The sequence below is a fragment of the Danio rerio genome, chromosome 10 (genome assembly GCF_052040795.2).
Source record: "Danio rerio strain M-AB ecotype USA chromosome 10, GRCz13ab, whole genome shotgun sequence".
NCBI lineage: Eukaryota > Metazoa > Chordata > Actinopteri > Cypriniformes > Danionidae > Danio > Danio rerio.
In genome coordinates, this window is record NC_141030.1 from 22,705,071 (window position 1) to 22,721,070 (window position 16,000).

The window sequence follows — 16,000 nt, forward strand, 5'->3', positions numbered from 1 at the left end:
AATGATAACAATAAGGTACCGAGTTTCATTACCCATCACTTGTGAACACACAAGCAACTACTTCTGATATTTGATCAAGCAGAACATCCTAGCCTTACTTGAGTTTGACGACACACACACACACACACACACACACACATTTGTTTTGCCACAGGTCTGTTCTAGAGATAATTTGCTACAGGTCTTTGATAAAGATCTAATTGTTTTTCGTTTGAATCTTTCAGATTCACACTGTAAACTGAGATTCATTCTGTCTGCGACAAAATTGTGATTAAATCGAAATCGCAATAATGTTAAAAAAAATCGTGATGTTCCTTTTTTCCGTATCGCACAGCCATAATAGAGATATTGTCACCGATTCGGTTCCAGTATATCCCCTCACCAACCAACAGAGACCCTCATCCCCCGAATATTAACCACATACCTGGCACTGATTACGCTGCACCTGATTTCAATCACCATGGTGTTTAAATACTGGCTCAGTTCAAAGACAGTTTTTTGCTATCAAACATTTCTGAGTGTTTCCTATATCTTCTAATTACCTCTTTATTACTGACTGCCTTCTTGCCCGTTTACTGATTGTTTGCTCCCTGCCCTGACCAACGCCTGTATCATTGTTCCTGACTGTAAGCTGCCTGCTCTTACCATAGCCTGCATTACTATTACTGAGTTTATGCTGTTTGTCCTTGGCTGTCTATGTCCCTGCGTTGCCTTGCTGTGTTTAAATAAAAGCTCACAAATGGATTCACATTCCTCAAAGTCGTCATTACAGATATCATCAATTTCATTTGTTCATTTTTCTTTGGTTTAGTCATAAATCAGAGGTCACCACACTGGAATGAACCACAAACTATTCCAGCATATGTTTTACGCAACGAATGCCCTTCTAGCCACAACCCATTACTAGGAAAATCTAATTTGTGCTGGTGTTTTTTTTATCTATGGATAACATTAGTCATAATAACAGATAAAATAGACAAAAGATAGAGAGGATATGCAATAGTTGTAAAAAGTATTCTCAATGTAAAGGAAATGCAGAGTCCACATCATAAAAATGGAAATTACAAGACAGAAAATTGATGTTGAATTCACTTATAGATGTTTCTTCAAATCATCCTGATTTACACTCAGCATGAAATGGAAGTAAAGACATGTCAGATTGAAACCATTTCAAAAATGAGAAAATGAGAACAATTATAGGGTGGTGCATGATTTTGTATTTTGGAACCATTTGGATTGTTGGAAGATGGCAGTTGCTAACAAAATGGAGGAAAATGTTTCACCCTCCATGGCACCTTATAGTGTAGAACATTTTCAGATGTCTGTTAATGATGAGAACAAGGAGCTAAAATTTACTGAGGGAATAGTGATATATTGGTTAGAACCACTGCGTCCTACGAAGGCAGAGCAGAAACTAGACTTGCACTTATAGATCTACTAAAGTCATTTTAGATGACCAGAAGTGATGAAAAGTTGTTTTCAGAGGGGAGGGAAAGTAACGGTTTTTGATTAAATATTAAGGACAAGCTAATTTTCACAGAATCACGACATTGTTAATAGGTACATTTAAAGAGCTAAGCTGCAATTCAATTCATCGTTGTTTCTATAGGTCAATTTACAATATAGTTTTTGGGAAAGCAAGTTCTAGTAAATTGAAACTGCTTTAGTCCAGTTTTTTAGTTGGTCAGTTAAGTTCAGCTCAGTGTAATGCAAATGTCACTACTGAAAGCCAAATACTCAAGAGCAAATTCACTGATGTGCAGCTCCAAATGTCCCAAACCAAGCAAGACAAACTACACCAATTAATGAACTTGAAGGGGAAAAAAAAACTTTAAAAAACTTTTCTGGCCAAACATATTGTGCAGTGCAGTCTAGGTGACAGAAGGTTGAGAACGATAGATGTCCATTGTGAAGAAGCTGCAGGTCTTAGTGGGTCACTGGCGGATGTTCAGCCTGCCAACATTTATACTATGGAGTGTTTTTTTTTTGACACTACGGGAGTTTTCCAGGAGAAATAACAAAACAGGAGGGTGGTGGGAGATGGGTCTTAAATACAGGAGTGTTGACAGGTATAATGTTCAGAAGAGCCCATGGGAGCAATGGAGAAACTCATCTGTCTCTGGGGTCTTTCAGGAATCAGTCTCATGCTCTCCTCTCATCCATGAACACCACAGCATCATAGAATGCACAAGAAATTTACTTCTAATACATTTCTAAAAGACTTTGAGTTTTTAAAACTTCTAACAGTGCTGTTATGTTTATTTTGGTTCAAAGTTTCACCTGCTTGACTAAATGACTGGCTGATTAATTGCTGCATCACAAAAGTTAAGAATAAAAGAAAGGAAAGCATGGTCAATCCGGTTAAACTCTCAAGTGGGAGAGTTCTGCACACTGGAATCTTGTAAATCATGAATCCCCTCGACAACCAGTGACAAAACCATCCATGATGCAGGAAGGGAAAAATTGCACTCTGTACTTCTGCGAATGCATGTCTGTAGTTTTAAATAATTTAGGAAAGTTGTAAAAGTAGCATGAGCTAACTGTGTTGGAACTAAATGTCCCGAAACTGTGTAGGCTACTACAGAGAAGCCATCTGCTCAAACGATCTTTACAGGTTTTTATATGAATTCCAGATGAAGGGGATCTAACATTTCAGGTTTTCCTGGAAACGGAATATCTAGAAATATTAATAATTCCAAACATTCCTCAGTATTTTAAACCACCGACTATCACCATTTCCATACCACAGGTGGATATCTGCCATTTTGATTAAAAATGCACCAACTGCAATTTTATTGGCTCAGTAAAAAAAAAAAAAAAAAAGTTAATTTTGCTATTATTTACACAACCATGACTTGTTCAAAACTTGTTTTAATTGATTTCTTAAAAAAATTCAAAAATGTTTTAAATCTGGAACCAGTGACATCCATAGTGACTACACATACTTCGGATGTCAATGGTTATAGGTGTTAACATTCTACAGTATTTTTTTCCTTTTGTGTTCAACAGAACAAAAAACTCAAACAACTCAAACAGGTTTGGGTAAGTAATGATGGCAGAATTGTCTTTCTTTTTTTTTTTTGGAGAACTATCCATGCAAGCATGATACAGATTTTTGCAGTTTTCCTCTGTTCAAATCACTGAACTAATATTTATCTGCCTAATCATTGTTTGATAACAGCTGCACATCTTCATTGCATAAAGTCAACTTGTGGCACCTAGAAAGTGAGATTTTAGCTCAGGAAGAACACATTGCATCCCACAGCTCCTGTGAACTTTGGGTTTTGCTTGAGAAACTACTTTTATAATGTTGCCCCAAGCAATTTTAATTGGGTTGAGGTCAGCAATGAATCACATTATGTTTCTTTTCACAATGCAAATGGTTTCCAGTGAGGAAAAAAGTAATACATTATAGTTTAATACCATAGTCAATTAAAATTAATATAATTTATAATCATATATATAATTCATAATTATACATTATAGTTAACTTTAAAATTGTTACTGAAATACAAATTTTTTTCTTTTCTTTTTCAATTCTGATCATTTTAGCAGCCCATTGGAGTTGCATATTTTCTTTTGTAGCAGAACTTTGCTTCTGTCCACTGCCAAAACTACTACTAACTGGTTTGCTGACCGTGATATTACTGTGCTTGATTGGCCAGCCAACTCGACTATCCTGAACCCCATATGGGCTATTGTCCAAAGGAAGATAAGAAATATGCAACCAAACAATACAGATGAGCTGAAGTCAGCCATCAAAGCAACCAGGGATTCAGAAAGGCCTCAGTTGTACCACAGACTAATCACCTTCATACCACACAGCATTGTAGCAGTAGTTCAAAAGAAGCCCCTACATTGAGCAAGCATTGAACAAGCACTGAGTGCATAATTGAAAATGCTTCGGAGATTTCAGACATTTCTGTTTTGTATGTTTTAAATTGATCTTTCTTCTTTAGGAATATTGTTTACTGAATTTTATAGTCTTTTCACAGTTAAATATGCCCAAGTAAAGACAATGGCATACCTAGGCATAGTCAAATAATGAAAGGTCAGTACTTGAAAATGGCCATACATTGAGCCTCAAACACCATTGTTTCCCAACAGGCCAATACGGACTACTGCATTGTTCATGGGGCATGCACCCACAATTTGCATGTAGCTATTTAAGTTACATACATACATACAATGTAATATATACCTGACAAGCAGCTGCATCATCAAATGTTAAGCAGCCACTGATATGTTGAACATAGGATCATTAATAGGGACGGCTCAGGCTGCGTCAAATTGCTATGTGTGTAGGACTTTTATTTTGAAAACAGTAGACACATTCAGCCACACTAGATTGTTTTCTATGCATTGCTATGCAATGACTTCACAAGCCATCACAATGCACGTCAGGATGCAAAATGCAGGATATACGGATTATAAATGTATTCAGCTCCACCCTGGAAATGCATAAAGGAAGGTTTAATTGTATATTTTGTTGATCTATCATGTTTATTGGGAATGTTTTTAATGAATCAACAGACAAACCTCTGAGTAAATGTACATTTTGTATAAAGTACATGTTTAATAATGGTGTATTATAACTCTTACTGACATCTTTCTGAAGTAAAAGAACAATAGTACACTTTATTAAACATCATCTGTTTACCCACAGGTTGATATTATATTCTGACTCTGTTTTCATAACACAATACATCTCTGTCTGTCTCTTTTATGGAGTTTGATTATAGTTTAATCTAAATTGTCACAAATCAGGAGTAAAAAAATATTGCTCTGATGGGTTTTTATTAGATAGCCCACCCTATGTAGGTAAAATAAACCTCTCTTACATGAGTTAACATGATTTAACAAGGTATCTCTGTTTGTTAAAATATTTAATTGACAAATGAATTATGATTAGTTTGTGTGTGTTTATTTAAGAGTAGGTTTTGTGTGTGTGTGTGTGTGTGTGTGTGTGTGTGTGTGTGTGTGTGTGTGTGTGTGTGTGTGTGTGTGTGTGTGTGTGTGTGTGTGTGTGCGTGTGTTAGGGCTGGGCGATATGGGCAAAAAAATCATATCCAATATATATCCGGAATTTTCCCATAAATGGTTACTTCTGAGTTAAAGCCTGTATTAAAACTTTATTAAAACATTTTTTTTTTTTAGCAAAATGTAATTCAAACACTAGGGTTTCCCTCCTTGTTTACAGATAAACAGCTGCGCAAAATCTTTGATAAATAAAATACAGTATGGGTTTTTTTCCTGCTTAAAACTGTTGCACAACATTTCATTTTATAAACAAAATGTTTGATAAAAGAATACAGTTCAGGGTTTTTTTTTTCCTGCTTAACACTATACACAGCTGTACTGTGCTGTTGTGCAAATATTAAAGTAAACAGTACCATAGAAAACATACCTACATTGTCAAAGCAAAAAAAGAACACACTTAAATAGTAACACAACACAAAGTATTGTAGGATAGAAAAGAACCACATTGAATGTAAATATGAAACACACAGTATTTTATGTCACAATTACAGTGTTGTTATAAGTAATCCTGTATATCTCAGTTGTGTGATATATTTATATATATTTATATATATATATATATATATATATATATATATATATATATATATATATATATATATATATATATATAGTTTTTAACTACTTATTTACATGTATGTAATTATGTAATGTGCACAGTTATTAATCAGTGCACATATCGAAGATATATAAAGATGTCTTTCACTCCATGTACAAAATCCTACACCTTTTTTCTTTTTTTACATTTTGACTAAACTTGCTTTATAAAATATCAACTAAGGAGATGAAAAGGATTAGATTATAGATATAAGAATCAATGAAATTTTTTCAGAGTGCTGTGATGAAATGCTGGTTAAGTGTAAACAGTCATTATAACAGAGCAGAACAAAGAGCTAAATGTGTGAATGTAAAGAAGAGACCGTCGTGTAATAAATACTGAACTTATAATCAGTGAATATGAGGTGGTTTCATATTCGAAATGCGGTATAAATTCTTCCCATTTTTGGCATTTTTAATTCTCTTGAACACATTCAGGTGCTGTGCTGTCAATGTGACAAGGCTTCGAGGTTTGTTCTTGCTGTCACTTGTGGAAGAAATGATCGATAAAAGGTTTCTAAAAAAAAAATGCTGTGATAGCTTCAGGCGGTGTGTGACATGCGTGCATGCGAGCGGGAGTCAGATTTGTCCGGTGAGTCAGATTTCGATACAACACTGGCACTGCATGTTCTTCCATGTTGCATCAGTGATGGGTCGTTCTTGAACGATTCGTTCATTTTGAACAAATCTTTTGTATGACTCATGGAGTGAATCATTCATTTGCGCATGTGCACATTTTTGTAAGTAGAATCACATGCTACCTTGGAGTGATCACATTTTTTTATTAAAACATGAGTGATTTAGCAATGCCGCGCCATTGACAATCCAACTGCAGAAAAAAAAAAGCAACCATCGTGGCAACCGCAGTGAGCACTTTTTTTCCAAAGTACAACTCTTCTTTTTTTGCACTTGATTATGTGTATTATGTTAAAAAATCAATAAAGAACAGGCCGACAAGAGTGTAGGCTATCCTGTTTGTGCGCGCATCTTTTATCACTGAGGCTGCTCTCTTCAAAAACTGAAAGTTGCTTCGTCTGTCTGGCAATATTTCGTCTTTTAATCGAATGAAAAGTTCATTTAGATGAGCCAATATTAAAAAATGTAATAAAGTAACTGTGACGTGCGGCCACGCATCGAATCTGAGGTCTAATCTCATCTCTCTGTCATTCAGACATCGAAATGCCACAAGTTAAAATGCAAAACTGAGGCTGGTGCTGCTGATAGGTAGAAAAGCTGAAGACTTGGCGAAATCTGTCAAAATACAGCACTGAAATTAACAGGCATAAATGTCTTTGAGCCAAAAAAGACTATTTGTAGGAAATCTGTAAAAATGCAGTTGAAGCCAATGTTATGTAGGAGCTATTTAGCCTATTAATTATATTAATTCTAATAAAATGAAAACCAAAATAAACAATTCATTGCATTTTTCGTTTGATAAAAACATACGTAAACGAAAAAAAAAATCAAAGGGTGGCTAGTTTGTATTAATGTGTTTTAATAGTAATGAAAATACGCTCAGCCTATTTAAGCTTAACGGCTATATACGCCGCCAATAGACAATCCATTCAAAATATTATTTTACTGTGTATTGGGTAATGTATATTTTACAATAAAAACTAAACGTACAGTAGCATGTCTCACTGTCATTTAAAACATACAATTCATAACACACCAGAGCTGTAGACCTCTATGCAGTGTGTTAACTCACAGGGCGGTGTTGGTCATAGTCTTACTGCACACCAAACTGATCTGATTTGAGGGAGATTATGTTACTCAATAGACAACATTAAATTGAGAGATTTTAAAAATAAAAGGTATTTTTAAAAAGGAACTACACGCAAATCGGCAACAAATGCAACTAAAAATAAAACGTCTTGCTGTGTGTATTCCGCCACTGACAGTGTAAAACGCCCTTATGCAGCGCCTGTCAACTGCCGCTTGTGAGAGAGAGCTCAAAGCTGGTATCGATATAACCAAAAAAGCGAGATCATATAGTTATAAACATTCCATAACAATACTTATCGAAACATTTATACATTTACATGTTGTTTATTGAGATTGTGTGATCTGGGTGTCTGATCTTTGCAGAAGCTGAAAACTGACACGTGTGCGGTGATGTTTAGTTTTGACGAGGCGCTTTTATTTAGCCTGTAGTCTTTACATTTTTTACATAATGTTCCATTCTTAACATTTCTTTTTTATTTATAGTTTATATATAAAATGATTGCTAGCTTGTTTAGTTGCGATCATTATGCAAGGATCACATTTCATATTCGGTTTATTCTTCAATAGCCTATAGATTTGTTAATAATGTATTTTATAAACGTATTGTTTATAAGGACTAAGCTATTAATATATAATACATTAGGCTTTTATGGGTGGTATTTGTATGGTTACAACTTCCACGTTTTTTTCAGCCTGTAGCATTGTTGTGTTTTTTTTCGTTATGTTAATAAAAATTATGTGTTTAATAACAGTGATATTTTTGTAGTTTCCTTTTCGTCCATTCAAACAATTGATGCCGAATTGGCAATTCCCGCAAAACTGAGAGTGAAAGTATTATACGCACACAATTAATAAGCTATTTAAAAGTAGAAAAAAGAGGAAAAGAGGAAATCCCTACTCCCACGGTGATACAGGTATTACCAGTGTTGTCACATGTCGATTAACCGGTGGGGAATTTTCTTCATCGTCACAACCCTAGCGTCACACCCTAGTGTGTGTGCGTACGTTTGCGTCTGTGTATGTGTGTGCTTGCGTGTGTGTGTGTGTGTGTGTGTGTTTGTGTGTGTTTGTGTGTGTGTGTGTGTGTGTGTGTGTGTGTGTGTGTGTGTGTGTGTGTGTGTGTGTGTGTGTGTGTGTGTGTGTGTGTGTGTGTGTGTGAGAATGAGAGGAAGAGAGCTGTCTGAGCAGAGCTCATTAATATTTATGATCCTTCCAAATATGGTCAAAATACAGCTTCTGACCCTTAGGTAATTTTATGGAGCAATAAATGAGCATATAGTATGTTTTTTTTATTTATTTGATTTTTTTCAAGATTTTTTACATTTACCTAAAGCACATGCCTACTATGTAGACATCAGAGCACAGTTTTACTTAATAAATCCATGCAGTATATGGCACCTTTAAAACAAACAAACAAACAAAAAAAAATCTCAAAAATAAAATGTAAGTCATTCATTCATTTTCTTGTTGGCTTAGTCCCTTTATTAATCCGGGGTTAATTACGCAGCGGATGCCCTTCCAGCCGCAACCCATGTCTTGGAAACATCCACACACACATTGATACACTACGGACAATTTAGCCTACCCAATTCATTGGTACTACATGTGTTTGGACTGTGGAGAAAACCGGAGCACCCGCAGGAAACCCACGCGAAGGCAGGGAGAACATGCAAACTCCACACAGAAACGCCAACTGAGCCGAAGTTCGTACCAGCGACCCAGCGACCTTCTTGCTGTGAGGCGACAGCACTACCTACTGCGCCACTGCCTCGCCCCTAAAATGTTGTGTGCAATAGATATAGAATATAAATAATATATTTGCTATATTCTTTGAAAGTTTGCTCTTTTGAACTAAATTGCAAAAAATAAATAAATAAAGAACTTGATGACTTTTTGAGATACACCTATACTGAGTGCTAAAACCATGACAACAAGAGAAGGTGCTATTTTTATGGCATGTGTAATTGGTTATTAATAATTCTCAGCTCAGTGTCTGAAGTAATAATTAGAGCCACTGAGACACATGAGTGACAGCACTAGCACATCAATCTAGTTCACATCTGTTTGCCTTAAATCACCCCAGAGTATCTTGTGTGTGTGAACTGATACTTGTTTATGCAGATCGATCCAAATCAATTATTGATCCAAAACAAAACTTATCCTATAATCCCTATTCTAAAAGATGTTCTTTTAATTGGTCACAATGTGTGAACACCATATTATATTGGCATACTTGAAGATTTTAAAGATGGCAAAGAACAGAATGTTTCAGTGTTACTGATGTTTGTTTTCTTGTTTTGTAATGCATTCAAGTTTGGAAAGATTAAGATACATTGTGCACTGATGGCATTACATTCTACAAATGGTGGCACTGACGTGCGGTGCTCATGTAATATTGAGTTTTATCTCCTAGAAACACAGATTTCATGGTACTCTAGCTTGAGTTTGGATCTATTTGTAAATATATTTGTATTACCAAGAATAGCATCTATAAAAAAATAATAAAAAAGTAGCCAACTTTATGGATTCTATGACATGTGTTATGATAAACAAAAAGCTAAAGCTAGTTAACAAGTCAGCCAATGGAACTAATATCAATTATTAACAAAAATACAGTAATCTACATTACTCCTTTAATACATATTAGGTACACCTTATTAGTACTGGGTTGGACTCCCTTTTGCCTTTAGAACCGCCTTAATCCTTTGTGGAATAGATTCAACAAAGTACTGGAAGTATTTCTCAAAGATTTTGGTCCATATTGACATGATGGCATCATAGTTGCTGCAGATTTCATCACCTTGGAATTACAAGGTTCTGTGTTCTGAATGATTTTGAGATATTGAGCTTCGAGGTTTTTGCATTCCATAGAAAACAGTATGTGTGGTCATAAAGAGATGGACATGGTCAGCAACAACACTCAGGTAGGCTGTGGCGTTGACACCATGCTCAGTCAGTACTAATGGAGCCAAAATGTGCCAATAGAGTATCCCCACGCTATTAGACCACCACCACCAGCCTGAACCATTGACACAAGGTATACTTTCATACTTTTTATGTTGTTGATACCAAATTCTGACCCTGCTATCCAAAAATTGCAGCAAAAGTTGAAACTCATCAAACCAGTCAACATTTTTTCAATCTGCTATTGTCAAATTTTGATGAGACTGTGCAAATTGTAGCCTCAGTTTCCTGTTCTTAGCTGACAGACGTGGCAACCGATGTGGTCTTCTGTTGCAGTAGCACATCTGCCTCAAGGTTCGACATGTAGTGCATTCAGAGATGCTCTTCTGAATACCTCGATTGTTACTGTTATTTGAGTTACTGTTGCCTCTCTATCAGCTTGAACCAGTCTTGCCATTCTCCTATGATCTTTGGCATCAACAGGGCATTTGCACCACAGATATGCCGCTCACTGGATATTTTCTCTTTTTTGGACCATTCTCTAAACACTAGAGATAGTTGTGCGAGACAATCCCAGTAGATCAGCATTTTCAGAAATAGTCAGACCAGCCCGTCTGGCACCAACAACCATGCCACATTCAAAGTCACTTATATCACCTTTCTTTCCTATTCTGATACTCAGTTTGAACTGTAGCACATCGTCTTGTCCATGTACACATACTTAAATGCATTGAGTTGCTGCCATGAAATTGGCTAATTCAAAATTTGCATTAATAAGCAGTTGGACAGGTTATTCCACATTTCTGCTAGTGGTTGCTGTTACAAAAGAAAGTTGTAAAACAAAATATCTTCAAACCTGATCACTGTTGCACAATGCTTCAGCTTCAATGTTTCTCAATGGTTTTCACAGCACAGTTTTTGGTTATATATCTAATATCAAATTGTATTTCACTTTGTACAACACTTTCTATCTATTGAACAGCAGCACATCCCCTGACAATTTTCTGTCAATAGCAGGAAATAAAGGTCTCAAATTGTGGCAATTGACTCTGTCTGGAGCCCTGCTGATATTGGTCAAATGTTTGTAGTTAAGAATCTTATTAGGTCACACTTCATTTTAAGATAAAATTCTTGCTATTAAAAAAAATCTCTAAGACCTTTTAGTTCAATAAAATACTAATTTGCTAGTTACTTATTAAGAGTTAAGCTAATAGTTGGATTTAGGCATTGGGTAAGATTAAGGATATAGAATAAGATAATATATAATGACATAATAAACAGCCAATATCTTATGTAATAAGAAAGTACTTTGCCAAAATTTAATAATGTGTTTCTTTTCAAAGGTCATGTATCTGACATGTAAAGCAACCAGTCAAAGTTCAGTCACCTTTTATTCAGCAAGTTGTTTAAGGGTGTCAAATGGTAAATAATAAGACTGGTCCAGCAATTATTAATATTAACAAATTATTAAAATTAGAAGTGCGATTGAACAAAAACTGTCTTGCAGATCTTGTCAGGAAAGCATGGTTGTGTGATCAGTAGTACATCTCATCCAAAGGCCAGGGGATAATCTCGGATAAAAAAACACTCACAAATAATCACGAGTGACACCCACAAAGAAGCCCAGGAAATCCCTATAGCATTGCATTTATGAACAGATGTTTTAACTGCTTTCATTGATTTAACATGATTAATAAGCAAATGACCATGCAATCATCTTACTTAAGGATTATTTTAAATAATAATTGAGGGGGCTAATAATTCAACTGTATTGCGATTATTAATACAATTTCACTAGTTGGCTTGAATTCGAAAAAAATAATAATCTTGAATTTAGATTGATTGGGGTGATTTTGTAAGGATGTGAATCACATATAAAAATAAAAAAACAAATTGCAAGCAAGAATGATTACAATAAAGCAAAGAAAAAAAAAGTAATCTGTAAAATAAAACTGTATGGTCTTCATTGTAGTAAGTCAGTCAATCTATTTATGATTGCTTCAAATGCCTTTAAAACACATGAAAGTTATATAGTTTAACTCTGTTATGATTATACTTTGCATTGACTCCACAATTCTCATGTATTCTCAACTGTTGTGGTGATCAACTATAATCTCAACTTTAAATTGCGTATCCTGTGATGTGACCATTGCAGACACACACACACACACACATTGTGATATTGATGCTGAAACGATATGTTGTGCAACACCATCAATGATTCTGGAACAAATCAGTATATTAGATACTGTTTTTTTTGTAGGATCATGTCACTGAAGACTGCAACTAATGCTGAAAATTCAGCTGTCATTGGTAAGTAATGTTCATTTTACAATATAAAAGTTAAATTAAATCACAATATTTCATAATATCACTGTTTTACTGTACTTTTGATAAGGATCAGTCAGTCAGCCAGTCTTTATTCATTTCCTGAAGGCAATTCGGTTACAGCATACAAGCCTGTCACACATAATACACAAAAGCACATTGTACAATACAAATTCGACCCTAAATTTAAAAACTTTACAACTAAGGGGATGAATAAAAGTTTAAATCGATTTGTTTTACTTATTGGAGAATGAAACTAAAGTATTAAACGTTTATGTAAACTTGTGACCCTACAGTATTTAAGAAAAATAAAATATAGTGTGTTGTTTGTTGCTTTGTTGCTTTGTTGTTTGTGAAACGGGTAATGAACCAAAGTTAATACAGTATTATGATTGGCAGAGGTATAACAATATGAAAAGGCTAACAATGTCCCTAATAAAAGCTAACATTACAGAATAGCAGATCAACAAACAAAATTAAAAATGATGTGCAGGAAGATGTACATTTTGAATGAGATGAATCGCAGTCCATCCAGCGACTATAATTATTAAATAAAAGATTACATTTAGCAGTAAGCAAAAACAGGAGCAATTTAATGTGTCAAATTGTTTGTATAGTGCCTTTATCATAATAATATAATTATGTCATGAATGTGTGCACAACCATGCAAACACTGAACAGTTTTCAATGGGAATGAATATCTTTTACACCTTGTTGTTATAATAACTTGTTAACTAGAAGCCCCCAAAGGGACCGTAATTATATCATTGAACTGCAGATGCAGTTGTTCTATAAGCATTTGTGTTTGTGTGTGCCCTCAAAGTCAAAGATTTATCTGACCTCACTTATATTCAATTACAGCTCAGTCATAAGAAATACTTGGCATTGAGTCTGTTCCACAAGTCCCCTATGAAGCTCAGTCAGCTGGACAATGTTTATATAGAGCACATTGGTTTTCTTCAGTAAGTAAAAACCTATTCATTTCTCTGAAAAGAAATATGCTAAAGTATAAGCATTACAGACATGAGCTTCGAAACTCAAATATTTAACTTTTTTTATTTTTATTTTTTATTAAAAAAATTTTTGATTGCTAAATTAAAGAACTAAGATTAGTTAATTGAGGGATGTGATCCAACATTTTACATTTTTTGAAATTATACCTTATACTTGTGTTTGTTTTATATTCATTTATTCATTCATTTTCCTTTAGCCTAGGGTCCCTTGTTTATTAGGGGTCGCCACAGCGGAATGAACCTCCAACTATTCCAGCATATGTTTTTCGCAGCCATTGCCCCAACCCAGTACACTCATACATTATGATCAATTTATCATCCTAATAACTTTTAGCACATGTCTTTGAACTGTGGGGGACACTGAAGCACCCCCCAAAAAAAACTCACATAAACATGGGGAGAACAAGCAAACACTGCAAAGAAACGCCAACTGGCCAACCCAGAACTCAAACCACACTGTAAAAAAATGCAGGGTTCCACACAATTCATTCATGTTGTCCCAACACAAATTGTTTAACTTAACACTTTTACAAATTTATGTGTTGGAAATTAAAAAAAATAAAATAAAAAAATGGTTGTCCCAATGAAATGTGAAGAATTGTGTTGTTTCAGCCCATTTTAATTAAGTCTGAACAAGTTAAAAAAAATAAAAAATAAAAATTTTGAGTGCAGTGACAAACTTGCTGAAGGGCGACAGTACTAACCACTGTTGCACTGTGCCTGTTTGCTTTATATATAGACATAAAAATATTCAAATAATAAACATATTGATACATTTGGAAAAAGATGTTAGAGTTGCATATCCAAACACAGGAGCAAACAGCAATATCTAAGGTTATTCACAACAAAACCCACAATCAACAAAACATCCGCCCAAGGTCAAAGCACAGACATCTAACACAGAGAACATGGAAACATATTTAATAATGGCTTAAGAGCAAATCAAGACTTTGCAGTGCGTGTATATAGTCTGTATAATGTGAATCAGCTGTGAATTGGTGCACATAGTTCTGGGAAATAAAGTCAGTATAAAAATAAAAAAGAACAGAGTGAAGTAGAGCAGTAAAGCTGAGCTTTAAAGTTGCAATGAATAAGAAGTTAAAATTGTGCTTTTTTTTTACTCTATCATGACTATACATGCAATTAAAACTGTTTTTAAAATGAGAAATAATGGAAGGTGGTGGATGATTTTGATTGGGTCGTTGGAAGTTGGTGTTACTAACAAAATTGAGGAAATTTTGATTGCCACCTAGCCCTGCCCTCACTGTTGGCACCCACTGCAGAAGGTTTTCAGATGCTCGATGATGATGAGAACGAGGAGCAACATTTTATAGATGGAATCATATAATATTGGTTCAAACCATTGCCTAACATGAAGGCTTGTCAAAAACAGAACATGCACTGATAGCTTCCACTCTAAAGACATTCAATGTGAAGAAAAGTAATTTTAAGCTGGAGGGAAGGTTATGGTTTTTTGATTAAAGATTCTGAGGAAAACATTACTTTTTAAAATAAAATTATAAAGTGCACACATGCGTCATTTATAATAAGCACTTCTATACAATTAAAGTACATTTTGATTTTATACTCCACACAGTGGAGACAAAATGAAAGAAAACCCGTTTTTAAAGCATATTTTATGACTTATATTCCGAAGCACAATATAAATAACTTTATATTAGATACTTGAAAATTTTATGGATTAAAATTTCAATAAAAAAAAACACTTTTAAATGCCTCTGTTATCTGTTTATCTGGAACCTGGTGGTAATTTGCTTGAGCATTAGACCAAACTAATAAAGAGGTCGTCATTGAAGAAAGACAAATAATCAAAAAGGAAAGATAATGCAGAGAAGCTTAATGGTCAACACTGATCATCAATTCAGTGCCGAATAGATTAAGGATCAGTATCTCGACGTGCAGTGTTTCCATGATCAAGAGAGATAGCACTGAAAGCCCAGAAGTGACAAAACCTCCATCAGCAGAAAGTATCAAAAGTATTGGCTAAACTTGTGTTGTGTGGGCAGATAACTGGTCTAAAGTTAACTTTGGTGATGAAAGCAAACTTTATTTATTTAAGTATAATGAGATACATTATGTTTACATAGACACCAAAAATCCAATTTTAATATAATTAAGACAATACTCTGACAAAGAGTCTACCATGTAAACAGGGAATTTTAATTAATTTTATCCAATTAATGTCATAAACTAAACAGAAATCAGATAAAGACATGTGGAGTATGTCGATTTTAGTCGCATTATTGAAATGCAGTACAGACATGTAAATACCTTAATCAAACTCATAAACTCTTTTCGCCGCATTTTGTGATGGGATAGTCTAAACCAGGGGTGTCAGAACTCGGTCGAGGAGGGCTGGTGTTCTAGTTTAG

At 34.7% G+C, this 16,000-nt stretch overlaps 1 protein-coding gene across 4 annotated transcripts in view; it reads left to right on the top strand.

The window, feature by feature from the left end:
• The window catches only part of lrrtm4l1 (leucine rich repeat transmembrane neuronal 4 like 1), a 299,994-nt gene that overhangs the window by 60,146 nt on the left and 223,848 nt on the right, over positions 1-16,000 (top strand). Inside the window, exons 2-4 of one of the 4 annotated variants that reach the window (XR_015500167.1) lie at positions 12,530-12,579; positions 13,456-13,556; positions 13,805-13,944. The exons of 2 other annotated variants lie outside the window; for them this stretch is intronic. The gene's annotated coding sequence lies outside the window, so the exon portion shown is untranslated. Of the gene's footprint in view, positions 1-12,529; positions 12,580-13,455; positions 13,557-13,804; positions 13,945-16,000 lie in introns of those variants that run through there. One more of the 4 variants, XR_015500166.1, reaches the window with a different exon arrangement.